This window comes from Alexandromys fortis, unplaced genomic scaffold (assembly GCF_014885135.2).
Source record: "Alexandromys fortis isolate MF-2015 unplaced genomic scaffold, M_Fortis_MF-2015_v1.1 scaffold_77, whole genome shotgun sequence".
NCBI classification, from domain to species: domain Eukaryota; kingdom Metazoa; phylum Chordata; class Mammalia; order Rodentia; family Cricetidae; genus Alexandromys; species Alexandromys fortis.
Genome location: NW_026067967.1, coordinates 5,185,001 through 5,198,219, shown reverse-complemented (window position 1 = coordinate 5,198,219; position 13,219 = coordinate 5,185,001). Strand labels below are relative to the sequence as shown.

At 46.8% G+C, this 13,219-nt stretch overlaps 1 protein-coding gene across 3 annotated transcripts in view; it reads right to left on the bottom strand.

Moving 5' to 3' along the window:
- The window catches only part of Tenm4 (teneurin transmembrane protein 4), a 652,091-nt gene extending 650,526 nt beyond the window's left edge, over window positions 1-1,565 (bottom strand). For all 3 annotated transcript variants that reach the window (XM_050154435.1, XM_050154436.1, XM_050154432.1), the window contains exon 1: window positions 1,228-1,565. The gene's annotated coding sequence lies outside the window, so the exon portion shown is untranslated. The remainder of the gene's footprint in view (window positions 1-1,227) is intronic.
- Window positions 1,566-13,219: the final 11,654 nt, after the last annotated feature.

The window sequence follows — 13,219 nt, the reverse complement described above, 5'->3', positions numbered from 1 at the left end:
ACCCTCCGTGCGGGGGGGGGGGGGGGGGGGGGGGGGATGGCGACCCGGTAGGGAACTGGTGGAGGTCTGAGGAGGGGTTCTACGTCTAACCTGAGCAAAACTCTCACCCACACAGAACCCGAGTTCAGAAACGGTCTTAACGTATCCCACTGAAAGGGGTGCCAATTTTCCAAAGTTAGAGACCACGCAATTGAATTTCCAGTACTTTCCAACCTGGCCTAGGCGGGGGCAGGGCAGAGAAGAGGAGGGTAGTGACCAGAGAAACCCACCTTTGAACCCAAGAAGCACTGGCCATTCAAGCCATCCTTCCTCCCTTCCTCCCAAGTAGTTAGCGGCTTATTCTTGGGTTACATGTGGACACACACACACACACACACACATTCCGCGCCACCACCTTCTGCCTGCTCCTCCAATGTAAAGACTGCGTTTTTAAATCGCTAGGAAAATGACTAAGAAGCTCAGAGATCACATTTCAATACACAGCACATTTCCCGAAGCTGGGGGGGGGGGTGCAAGTAGTCACACACTCACACCCGTGAACCCCCAGAGAGTCCACCCTGGCGCCTGCAACCTCAAGTCGCTCTGAGACAAACCGAACGAGAAACAACGCGGACGACAAGAATAGGCAGGAGCCAGTGGGGCTGCAGAGGGCGTGCGGCTTGGGGGTCGCGTCCCCGGGTTCCCGGCTCCAACCGCAGCGCGCACGGGGGCCGCTGCAGCTGGATCTCGCCCCGCAGGGCAGGCTGCAGCACGGGAACCCGGCGCCGCCTCGTGGGCTCCTCCAGCGCCCGCCGGGAATCTGGGGCGGGCGAGTCTGCAGAGGGGCTGCGGGCGGCTGGGCCGTGGCAGGGAAAGGGAGCCGGGTACAGCAGACGAACCTGGACCGATCCCATCCGCGGTCCAGAGTCTAGGGCTGGCTTCCACCTCTCCACTCTCCCCCAATACTCGCTCCCAGACTAGTCCGTGGTGGACTCCCGGCGCTGCGGTGGCTGAGGCTCTGGGCTCCAAGCTCCCTGCCTTGCCGGCAACCTAGACGCCCGGCTCGCCTTCTCTACCTCCCTCCCTCCCCGGTGCGGAGCAAGGGTGCAGGTTAGCATCACCCGGAGCCCTAAGCGAACTGCATGAGCTGCCGGGACCTGCGAGTGCAGAGAGGGGCGACTGAGCTGGCGAGCCGCCGCCGCGATCCCCAAGGTGCTTTTTTTGGTAGAGCTGATCACGCCGCCTTACCGTGACTGCAGGCTGCCACCGCCGGGGAAGCGGGGACGAGGACGGCGGGGAGGCGAGGCACTGCGCCGCTGGTTCTACTGCTTCACGAGCCGGATAGAGGTGCCCAAGAAGGTGCAGGTCCGGGTTCTGCGCTCAGCTCCGACGAGACCAACAATAGCTCCCGCGGGGAGTGGAGCCCCAGCGAGCTTCCAGTCGCACGCACACGCCGGGCTCCTGGCCGCTCCCGGCCGGCGTCCCTGCCAGCACTGCTGCCCCACATGAAACAGCTGCAATCCCGAGGATTCTGGGGGTTGGGGCGGGGGTGAGCGCGCGGGTGTATGTGAGTGTGTGTGTTTAATAGCTTCCCTCCTCTTCTTCCCCTCCCTGCCTGCTCGCCTGCTTGCCTCCGTCCCCCACCCTCGCTCTCTTACACACAGGGCGAGCTAGCAAGCGAGACACACTCACACACGCGCGCGCGCACGGACACACACACACACACACAAGCACGCAGGTTACATGAATGGGAGGCGGGAGCCAATCCTAAAAGCCCCGGCAAGCCACGCTTGGAGCAGGGCTGCACCACGGCGCCGGGGGGCGCCACACAGGTGATGAGCCCCTCCTCCCGTGGCCGCTCGCCCTCCTCTCCGCTCACACGTCTCTGTTGTGTGCACGTCTTCCCTTATCTCCTTCCTCCCCTTCTCTGGGCTGCTTTTTCCATCTCCTCATCTCATTTTCTCTCTGGAATTCCCCATGCTCAGTATTTTTCTCGGATTCCTTTTTCACCCTTTCTTCCGGCTTCCTCACAGCCTTTCGGAAACTTTCTCCTTCCCTGTCGCTACTTTTCTCTACTTCCTTCCCTCTTGTCTTTTGTTCTCATTTCTTCCCCCAGGAGTTGTTTATTAGTATGTTGTGTTGCCTGACTCCTCTCTCTCCTCACACCTCTCCGTTGGTCTTGGCCCCCTTCCTTGCCTAACCCTCTGAAATGCTTTTCCACACCTCGGACTCTTTTCCCGGGTTGTTTTTGCTAGTCGCAGCTGCTGCTTGGCCAAGGTAATTAAAGGTTCCATCCTTGGGCATGCAAGATGTCTTAAAGACAGGCCTTCCTCGGACAACTTCTCCAAAACCATGGTAACAGCTCTGAGTCGTGTGGTAGCAATCATGGGGATTGGGGGGCAGGGGGGGGCAGCAATGAATATAGCCCAAGAAAATTTCCTTCCCTTATGAATCTGGATCATAATTGCCAGCACTTTACCAAGGCAAGGACATTTGTTTGTGATGAAGAGACAGCTTGAACTCACAGGGGCTTTCTGCAGAGAGACTAAAGGTTTTCCCTCCCGCAGCCTGCTTCAGGCTAGCTATTGTAGGACTTGATTTCAGAGTATTTCCCTGGCCCAGTCTCAGTATTCCCACCTGTAAAATAGGTTCTAGCCACCTCACTAGGAAGAACAATGGACAGGAGGCCCTGGAGTGCTTAGGAAGCTCTGGGCAGTGATTTCCTTCACCTCTCCCACCTTCTGCTACCTCTCTCTAAGGAGCTTTGGGAAGGCTAGGTGAGACAGTGCTGATTTCATGCCGATGTGGAAGGAAGCTTGGGCCTTTAAAAACAAGCACACAAACATGCTACTACGTGTCCTAGAGACCTTGTGCTGATTACAAAGCCAACCTGGTTTAAAAATGGGGGGTGCTGGGTATCCCCACTTTAGTGCGCAGGAAGGCAAACATGGAGACGGGCAGATTGCTTTATAGTCGGTCTAATCTTAAAATCCTCGTGATGGGCGAACACTGACCAACGGCAAAGGCTTGGAGACTAACGGAAATGTCAAGTCTTGGAAGTCATTTGTCAACTGCATGCCCTCACTGTAGACATCACATGCTGACTGCCATCATGAGTGGCGGTCACATTATGTCCTTCAGCGAGCACCTGTTGACCATCTGATCTGTACCAGGTATGTAACGGGCCCTGGCTGCTCAGGGATGAAGCCAGCCATCCCTGCTTTCTGGACGTCAGTGTCCTAGACATGTCTCATAAATACACAATGAGAAATAAAAGAACACATGCTCTGAGCAAGTGCCATTTCTTCAGTGGCACGTAGAGACCTTATTAAAACATGAGGCTCATGATGGGCATCATAAGGGATGTTCGAAAGCGAGAACATTGGAAATTACCTTCAGGCTACGTACCTTCTTCAAGCGATGGGAAGACAGACCCTGAGGTTGAAAGCAGTGGGTTCTTAATGAGAAACAAGATAATCACCTAGTCTCAGAGTATCTCCCAAGATTCAGATCCTTTCAAAGACACAATAATAACTTTTGACCAGAAAACTCTGTCAGGATCCGTCCTCATCAAAACATCAAAGTTAACATTATAGGGACAGTGTCAGGCATCATGGGTCCTGGCATGGTGTATGATAAAGGGCATAATGCCATTTCTCTGATATGTCTACAGGAAGTAAAGCACCAGAATTAATCACTGAGGCTTATAAAACAGCTCCAAACTGAGGGCTCCATGTTATTCAAAAACAGCAAAGTCACGAACAGGACTCCAGAGTAGCCTCAGATACAGGAACAGCTCAGTTGATATGACAGTAACCGTGACATGTGATTCTGGATAGCGCATTAGTGGGGGAACTGGCAAGAGGTAAATAAAATGTATGTAATAATATGCCCATGTTAATTTCTGGTTTGGGTGGATATATAGGAGACTATCCCCCATGTAAATGAATAGGCAGCTGAAATATTTAGCGGGTCAAGAACAAAGAAGTAGCAAAGCCAGTCCTTGTCTTTAAGAAGAAACACCTATGGAGGTGTGTCTGCCTGAAAGGGGCAGTGTGAGCCCATGGTGTCCATCCTGGTTCAGGGGGCAGGAAAGGCTTCCTGCAAGGTTAGCTTCTCAAGACAGGCTAGAGTGGGAAGGGAGAGGGGCTGCTCTCTTAGCCAGGGAACAGTACAGGACATGCACAGATGCAGGAGGAACTTGAAGTTACGTGGATGTGGATGTGGTGGCCATGACTGGACCAGTGTAGAGCAGTAAGCATGCTTTGGTGATGGAGGGGTCTGATGGAAGCCGGAGAGCCTAAGCTTACTTGCTGGGGATGGGAGAAAGCTACTGAAGGTTCTTCGCTTGGGAGTGATGTGCTCTTGAGTGTATCTGACACAAGATGATTCGGCAGTAGGAGGGAAAAATAAGGAAGGCGGGTAGCTCAGGGAGACAAAAGATAGAACCAAGCGAGTCATTTAGGTAAACTAAGGCAGCTGTAATGAAGAAGACAGGAGAGATTGGAAAGCTTGGAGATGTGAGCACATTTGGGTGTCTGACTAGATGGGGTGGGGCTAGAAGTCCAAAGTCACAACCAGTTTTCCAGTTTTGTTAACCTGGAGGAGGAGCGAACGACTCTCGTTGCAGTGTGGAGCGAGTTCGTAAGGAAGCAGAGGTTCTAGAGGGGAAATGAAGGCTGCTATCATCGTGTGATAATCCAACTCTGTGGTTGGCTGCACACGTTCCCGTGCGGCTGTGTTGGGCCACAGAAAACACATGCTATCCCAGGTATAGCTCCAAAGGCTGAGACACTGTCTACGAAAGACCTACATCAATTGTAGTGCTGGAGACAGACACCAAAAAACCTGAAAGGCCAGGTATGAAAACTAAAAAGGGAATTAAGCTTTGTGATAATATTATGCAATTACTCTTAAAGTATATTTTGTCTGGTTTTGCACACCATTAAAATATCACTGTTATTATGTAAAAAAATTATAACAGAATTAAAAATTGATAATTATACTTTGAAATCTTCTAGCAAGAATATCTGGGTAGCAAAAGGAAAGAAAAACAAAAATCTGTCAACTATTAGGTATGATTGCCTCAGGTTGGTGGGATTATGACTTACAGGTATTTCCTTTTTTGTGTGTTCTTGTATGTTCTCTAACTTGAATAATGAATGTTCCTTATTTTAATAATAAAAATTAAAGACTGTCAGTGAAAACACAGACAACGCTGGGCACCCTCCCCACTCTCCTGAAAAGCTAAGTGCCTTCAAAGCCTTCTCATCCAGAGTGAAATACCAAGGCATTTAACAAACCAGGGGAGCTTATCTGCTGGCCTGGAGGGGGGAAGGGGCCCTTTTGTGGAGGCAGATGCAGTATTAGAGCCGTTGGAACTGTGTGTATTAAAGATATTTGCATTGCCCTTATTGATTCTGTAATATGTTACAAGGAAAAGAAAACAGAGAAAATGTGAGTCTTTAAAGGGCAAGTTTTAATTAGGAAACATATTTATTTGGGGGGGAAAACACTTCTGTTCGGAGACCAACAGTTACTACAGAAAGGTTTCTGGATGTGGGCGTTCCAGATTCCGGGCAAGGGGTCACAGAGGGGTGACAGCCAATGCTAGCCACCTGCCGTCTGATACTCCGTCAAATACCAAGCTGGTCACATAGGATTTAGACACCCACTGATAAGCCCCAGCAGACTTTCACAATTAGAGTAAGGAAAGGGCCAGACCATGGTCCCAGGCTTTGGGAAGCTTAAAGCTCTTTAGAACAGCTCCTCCTCACACTTTCGTCCTACCTCCTGTTTAGCATAAGGGCCCAGATTAATCCCGGTACCTGAGCAGAGCCCTTTCACCTCTCACTGTGGATCTGCTGAAGCCCTCACCTGCCCCAAGGGGGAGCCTGCGACAAAGAAGGCTGAACCACCCAGCCAGGAGCAAAGATTAAGCAGTGCTGAGGGTGCTTAAAAGGTGGGCAGATGGGTAGAGATGGGGTTGAGGAGGCAGAAGTTCCTGGAAATCCTCGGGTGTGGCCTGGAGCTTCCCGGATGGAATGAGGCATCTGTAGGATGTCAGACGACAGGGGGCGAGTCACTGAACCCGGTGTGCTGCTGGCTCAGCAGCTTGAGAATGGAAAGCTAATGTCAGAAGGCACAGGCTCCTGGCCTTTATAAGCCACATTTGTAAAAGGCAAGAGGTGAAGCGGTGACTCCTCTGTGGCAGACAGACTCACGAATGCCTATGCAGTCTGCCCATGGGTTGTCTAACCTGTGAACTGTCCTTCTGCCTGATGGGAAAGAGATCTGGAGATAAACAAGGACTTACGACTTACGTTGTCTGCTTGCAAGTAAGGGGGACACCTGCTCAGAAACGTCTCAAATACTCTCTTTGAGGGGAATGGTTGGATCTTGTACTCCGCCCTACTCCTTCCAAACTGTCAGCCGCTTATTTGGCATTTACATATCCTTAGCAAAAATTTCTTCACTGAATTAAGAAATGGATGTTAACACCAAGAGCCTAGCACGGCCTGAACACTGTGCTATGACCCTCCTTTCAATTGCAGTACCATGCCAAGTGATCTGTATCTCCACATCAAAGATGAGGAAACTGAGGCAGGGAAGTGAAGCAAGGGCTAGTGAGAAGGCTCAGTTGGAAAAGGGCTTTGTCTGCATTCTGTCCCTGGTCCCACATAGAAGGAGCAAACTGCCAGGCAGTGGTCAGTGGTGGCACTCGCCTTTAATCCCAGCACTCAGAAGACAGAGGCAGGTCTTTGTGAGTTCAAGGCCAGCCTGGTTTACAAGAGCTAGTTCCAGGACAGGCTCCAAAGCTACAGAGAAACCCTGTTTTGAAAAACCAAAAAGGAGGAGGAGAAGGAGAGGAAGAGGGAGAGGGAGAGGAGGAGAAGGAGGAGGAGGAGGAGAAGGAGGAGGAAGAGAAGGAGGGGAGAAGAAGGAAGAGGAGGAAGAGAAGGAAGAAGAGAAAGAAGAAGAAGAAGAAGAAGGAGGAGGAGGAGGAGGAGGAGGAGGAGGAGGAGGAGGAGGAGGAGGAGGAGGAAGACAAACAGATTTTCATAATGTGCTTTTAGTGCTATTTGTACTTGGATTCTGTCAACTTGACACAACTATAGTCACCTGAGAGGAGGCAACCTCAATTGAGAAAATGTCTCCACAAGATCTGGCTGTAGGCCAGCTGTAGAGCATTTTCTTCATTAGTGGTTGATGAGGGAGAGCCCAGACTATTGTAGGTGGTGCCCTCCTCGGGGGTGTGGCTCTGGATTCTATAGCAAAGTGGACTGAATGGGAAGCAAACCAGTAAGAGGCACTCCTCTGCGGCCTTCAAATCAGCTCTTGCCTCCAGGTTCCTGCCTTGAGTTCCTGCCCTGACTTCTTCAGGGAATCACAGTGATATGTAAGTGTAGGCCAAATAAACCCCTTTCTTCCTAAGCCGCTTTGGCCATGGTGTTTCATCACAGTGATAATAACCCTAAGACATCTTGATATTGACACTCAGGTCCTGGCATGTGATGTCCATGTGTGTGCATGTACACACAGGCAACAAGTTAACATAATTTAAAAATAAAACAAAAAAATTAGGTAGATTGCTGAAAGTCACTATTTTAACTCTAGTCTAAACAATGTCATTGCTAGTGTCCAGCTTGTATAGACTATACCACAGTGTATTGGTCAGGTGGATAGAATTATTGATATTAGTAGGGAGGGGAGCTAGCAGTACAATTTAGGGTTTATTTAAGCCTGTTGAGAATAGGTCAACACGTTACTTTTCATGACAATGTCCTGTTTATCTCCTGCATTGTATATCCCACAAGTTGGAGTTGCAATCACTTTGCTTATGCATGAGTTTTATTTTCAAAGTCCGAGATTTAAGTTCCACAAGTGGGTTGACCACACTGCATCTCCATCACTGCTGGGTCTCCTAGCACCCAGCACAATGCCTGGCACTGAGGAGACGTTAAATCAAATGGTTGTGGAGTGAATACATGACCACAAGCTCCTTCTGTTCTAGAGCGGCTGAGCCCCTGTGAGCCTCCAACCGTGTACCCAGCCAAAGGCTGGGGATCTTTCATTTAATTCAACTCCATTTCCATGCCAACGCTACACCATCCACCCTTGAGGGCGTGCAGTTGGGGCGGCCGGGGCTGTGCTTCGGATCAGCACGTAATGATTCCCATGTCAAACCGTGCCCCTTCGCTGACATTTGCTCCCAGATAGCAGGGAAAACACTGCTCATAAAACAGCAGCATCTGTCGTGGTCAAAGGTGACTAGCTGGCAAAATTTGGTGGCAGAAGCATCCTCTCTGAGTTAGCCACCTCGACCCCTGCCTCCAAGAACTGGCGCTCCCTCCTTCCCGCTGACCCTGCATGCATGATATTTTCTTTCTGAGAGCACTTCCCAGAGATCTCCTCAAAAGGAACGCTAATGCTTCTCCATTTCTTCAGCTTGATCCCAGGGTACAGCTCAGTCAAGGCCTCTGTCCTGTCCTGTCCTGTCCCCTTCCCTCCACCTCATCTTGCCAAGGAGCCTAGCAGGCTTCCTTGCCACCTGTACAAACATGTTCTTTACACTTGAGGGAGGTCAGGGGCAGGTGCTGGCCCTCTGCAAACTGAAGGCAGCTCCATTCCCTACTTCTAGAAGTCCATGGCCTATGAGAACTATGCACTGGTCCAGGGTGTGTGGCAGACATAACCTAGAAGGGAACAAAGAACAAACAAGAAACCTTCAAGAATGGCTTTCACTCAAGTCTCAGAGCCTTTACCGTGTGAGTCACTATACTGTACACGCTAAGCACTTGACATATATTCACTCGATTGTTCCAAGTCACATTATCATCCAGTATTTTCAGGCCTAACAGCCTATGTCTGCAGTAATAGGGCCTGACACTATTCTAGTCCAAATACTTTTCTTATTTACAGAATATCTGGAAGTGTGTGTGTGTATGAATATATATCTCTATATAGATATATATCTTATTTTTCATAGTTACATGCCTTTTCAGCATAAACATATGTGATACTTTGTGAAGTTGGCCATAGAGATCACAGTAATTGTAATAATTTTTTCTTAGGTAAAACTTTGTTAAAGAGCAAGAGGTAAATCACACAGCCGTTGTCCCAAAACGTCAACTACATAAGATACATTATCACTCCCATGTCTGTTAATCGTTAGGCAAAGCAACCCAGAAGAAGGTAAGAGTTTAGGTCATAACAGAAAAGGCAAACATTCCGACCACCTGTTGGCATACCTGAAGGGAGCTGCTTCCTTTACATTTGGAGACATTTATCTATGTTTGTGTTTGTGTGCACAGGTACCATGCTGCACCTGTGGGGTCAAGAAACAACTTGGGGGATTCTGCTAGCTCTGTCCTTCCACTTTATTGGCTCTGAAGACCTCAACTCGTCAACAAGTGCCTTCACTGTCCCAAAAAATGTCCAGACTTTATGTGAAACTAAAAGCATACACATTCCAGGAGAAATTATAGGTGACAATGTATCTAATGGGGGGGGGGTGAATAGAGAAGACTCTCTCAAATGTCATATTAAATGGAAGAAATCGTAAAGGACTGTGTAAGATTAAAATTTTGTGTGTACTGATAGTCTAACTCAAAAATGTTGGTGGGGTATTTGAAGCATACGTGAAAATGCGAGTTAGTATTCCTTAATATATAGTGGCGTTTTACAGACATACAAGAAAAAGTATCTTGGCACTGGACAGGGCCTGGACTCGGCAGTTAGAAGCATGAGCTGCTCCGATAAAGTGCTGGGGTTCACTTCCAAGAACCCATACAGAATCTTTACAACTGCCTGTAATCCCAGCTTCAGGGGACCCTGCACACTCTTCTGGCCTCCTCAGGTGCACAGGTACCCACACACAAACATTCAGGCAGGCACTTACTTATTTATTTATATTTATTTATTGAGACAGGGTTTCTTTATGTAGCCTGTAGGCTGTTCTGGAACTCATCCTATAGACCACACTGACCTTGAACTCAGAGATCAGCCTGTCTTTGCCTCCCAAGTGCTGGGACTAAAGATGTGCACCACCACTGGCCAGCAATACACACATAATTTAATTAAATAAACAATAAAAAGAAAAGGGAAAAGAGACCTCAATAGAAAGTAGGGCAAAGGGCATAAAGACTAATTTATGTAAAAAAGCTTTTTTTGTACAATATACACACATACATATTATACATATATTAAGGATGTAACTCACTGATGACGCTGAAATGTGAGGTACAATGATATGGTGTTTCTGTTTTATTTTGGGTTTGCTCATCAGATGAGAAACATAAGAAAAAGCACCAACAAGACTGTCACTGTCCCTGATTATATAAGAATATGGGTACAGCATCCCCAGACTATTAAAGCCATCTGTCCCAAAAGGGCTCAGCTGTGAGTCACTTTCCACCTAGACTCTATGTTTGTCGTTGAGCATTTCTTGTTGTTAAAGAAAATAATCGCAGGACTCAGAGAACGGTAGAAAACCATTTCATGAGTGTTAGGAGCAGTCCGGGCCATTGGGAATACCTTAAATATTAACCTGTTAATTTATGATCGAATGTCTTCAGGCGCACAGACATATGAGAGACCTCTACAGAGCCACTGCAGGTCATGATGTAGAACAATGTTTAATGAAGGATTTGTGAAGGGTGTGCAGTAAGTATTCTTGTGACTTTTCTTTCATGCATTCTAGAGAATTCCAAGCAGAAGCAAAGTTGATCAACTGACTCCAGCCATCACCTAGCTGCAGTAATCCTTAGTGGGCATCCAGTCATGCTTGACCGACTTTCACTTACTTCTTCCTGTGCTATTTTAACTGAAAGTTCTGAAAACAAACTCTTTCATTTGCCCACAAATATCTCAGCAGCCATTGCTATTTTTATGGGCTATTTAAACAATATTAAGTTTTATATTAAAACAACAGCAATTTACCACTATTATCAAAGTACCCAGTTGCTGTTAAAATGATCCTGTTTCCCAAGTCTCTTACAACATCCAAGTAAGTCCCACATGTAATTGATCAGTGGGCCTCCTAAGTTCCTTCTGATCTACAGGCTTCCTGCCATCTAGGTTTCTTCTCTTGTAAATTAGTTGTTGCTGATTTACCCTAACGTTTTCTACAATCTATTTACTTGGTGTACTCTTCTGGGATGCTTGAACACATTCTTCTTCTTTTTCTTTCTTTCCCATAAGCTTGCAGTTCGTTCTAGAAGCTTTGTCCCCTTCAGAGTTAATTTTTTTTGGCAGGACTGCTTTATAGATGGTCGAGGGTGCTTCCATCTGTCTTGGTGATGTCAGCAGCCTTTGGTGTTCATTGACCAGATCCATCATTGCCCCAGAGGTGGTAGGGAGGTGATCGTCCATCACTTCTTCTTCACTTTCCAGCAGAATACTTCTCTAAAGACAAATGACCCCTCATGAGCTCCTTGGTTATCTTAAAAAGGTAGGGTCCATTTTTGATATTCTTCCTTCCACTTGCCAGATCTCCAAAACATGAGTTAACCCTTAGCATCGCCCAGAAGCAAGCAAGGCTGTCTGAGTGTGTGTGCATGCATGTGTACATGCATGTGTGTGTGTGTGTGTGTGTGTTTAAGAACCATTCATGAGGGGTTAGAGAGATGGCTCAGGGTTAAGAGCATATAAAGCTCTATATTTGGTTTGTAGCATTCACACTGGGCAACTTTCAGCCGTCTTTGACTCCAGTTTAGGGGATTCCAAGTTGGCTTCTTGGGTACTTGCACTCACGTGCACACACCCTAGCCCCCCACATACATGATTAAAATAGTGCAAGTAAATAAGAAAAGAATATTAGTGAACTTATGAATTTAAACATATCTAGTGTATTGCCACTTACTTAAAGTATTAATTAAATTTATTTTCAAATTATCTGGTCTTTGGCCAGCATGAACATTTTCACATCGATTCCCAAGTCTTCTAGAGTCTCTTTTCTTTCCATAACAAATAATGTTCCAGAGCTGAACACCATGGTATCTGCATGCAACTCCAACACTCTTGAGGCTGAGGCAGGAGAATTTTGAGTTTAAGGTATACTGGACAATATAGTTTGAGGACAGCTTGGGTTAGATGGGAGCAAGACCCTGTCTCAAAAAAAAAAAAAAAGAAAGAAAAAGAAAGAAACCAACAACAACAACAAAACAAACCCAAATAAACAAAAAATAGTCAACCAAACACCAATGAAACAAATGTTCCAGCTTGAGATTATTTATATCTATCAAAATATAGAACTAAAATTACTGGGGACACCTGTTCCATCTTGGGATTTATTTATTTGTTGCTTAATTTTAAGTAGCGAGTTTTAGAATTCAGTCTTATCACTATGGATTCTTCATTTACTATGACATTAATTTAGCTTCTTTTGCCCATTTGGAATGACCAGAAATTTGCAATCTTTAAAAGGAAATTCATTATGCATTTCTATCAAACCTGTTGCGCCTGCAGAGCTGCAGAGCTGGCTCTGTGGTTAAAAGCGCATAGTACTCCTGCAGAGGACCTCCCTCGTTTGGTTCCCTACCTAGAACCAAGCTGGGACCTCACAGGTGTATGGCATTGCAGCTCTGAGGAACCAGATCCCTCTGGTTCTTATAGACACTTTGCTCTGCTTTCCTACACACACACAATTCAACATAAAATCTTAAAAAACGAGATGTGCTCACGTTTTACTTAACCTCATCTAGTTCCCGTGTCTCTTTTCTTTCATTATAGACAATACCATAGAAAATATTTAATAATTCTCAAAAATAACAATAACATTTACATTTGATGTAAATAATTATAGATATATAGCAGACATACGCATATCTATATGCATATATTTTATTTTTTGGTTTTTAGAGGCAGGGTTTCTCTGTAGCTTTGGAGTCTGTCCTGGCACTAGCTCTTGTAGACCAGGCTGGCCTTAAACTCACAGAGATCACCTGCCTCTGCCTCCCAAGTGCTGGGATTAAAAGTGTGCGCCACCACTGCCCAGCGTTACTCTATATTTTATATAATTATAAAAACCAGTGAGCAGTAAGAGAGAGGTTAAGTGTTAGCAGTAATAATTCTTTTTTGTTATTGTTGTTGTTTGGTTGGTTGACTTGGTTTTGGTTTTATTTTCAAGACAGGATTTCTCTATATAACAGTCCTAGCTGTCCTGGAACTTGCTTTGTAGACCAGGCTGGCCTCGAACTCAGAGACCCGCCTGCATCTGCCTCCCAAGTGATGGGATTAA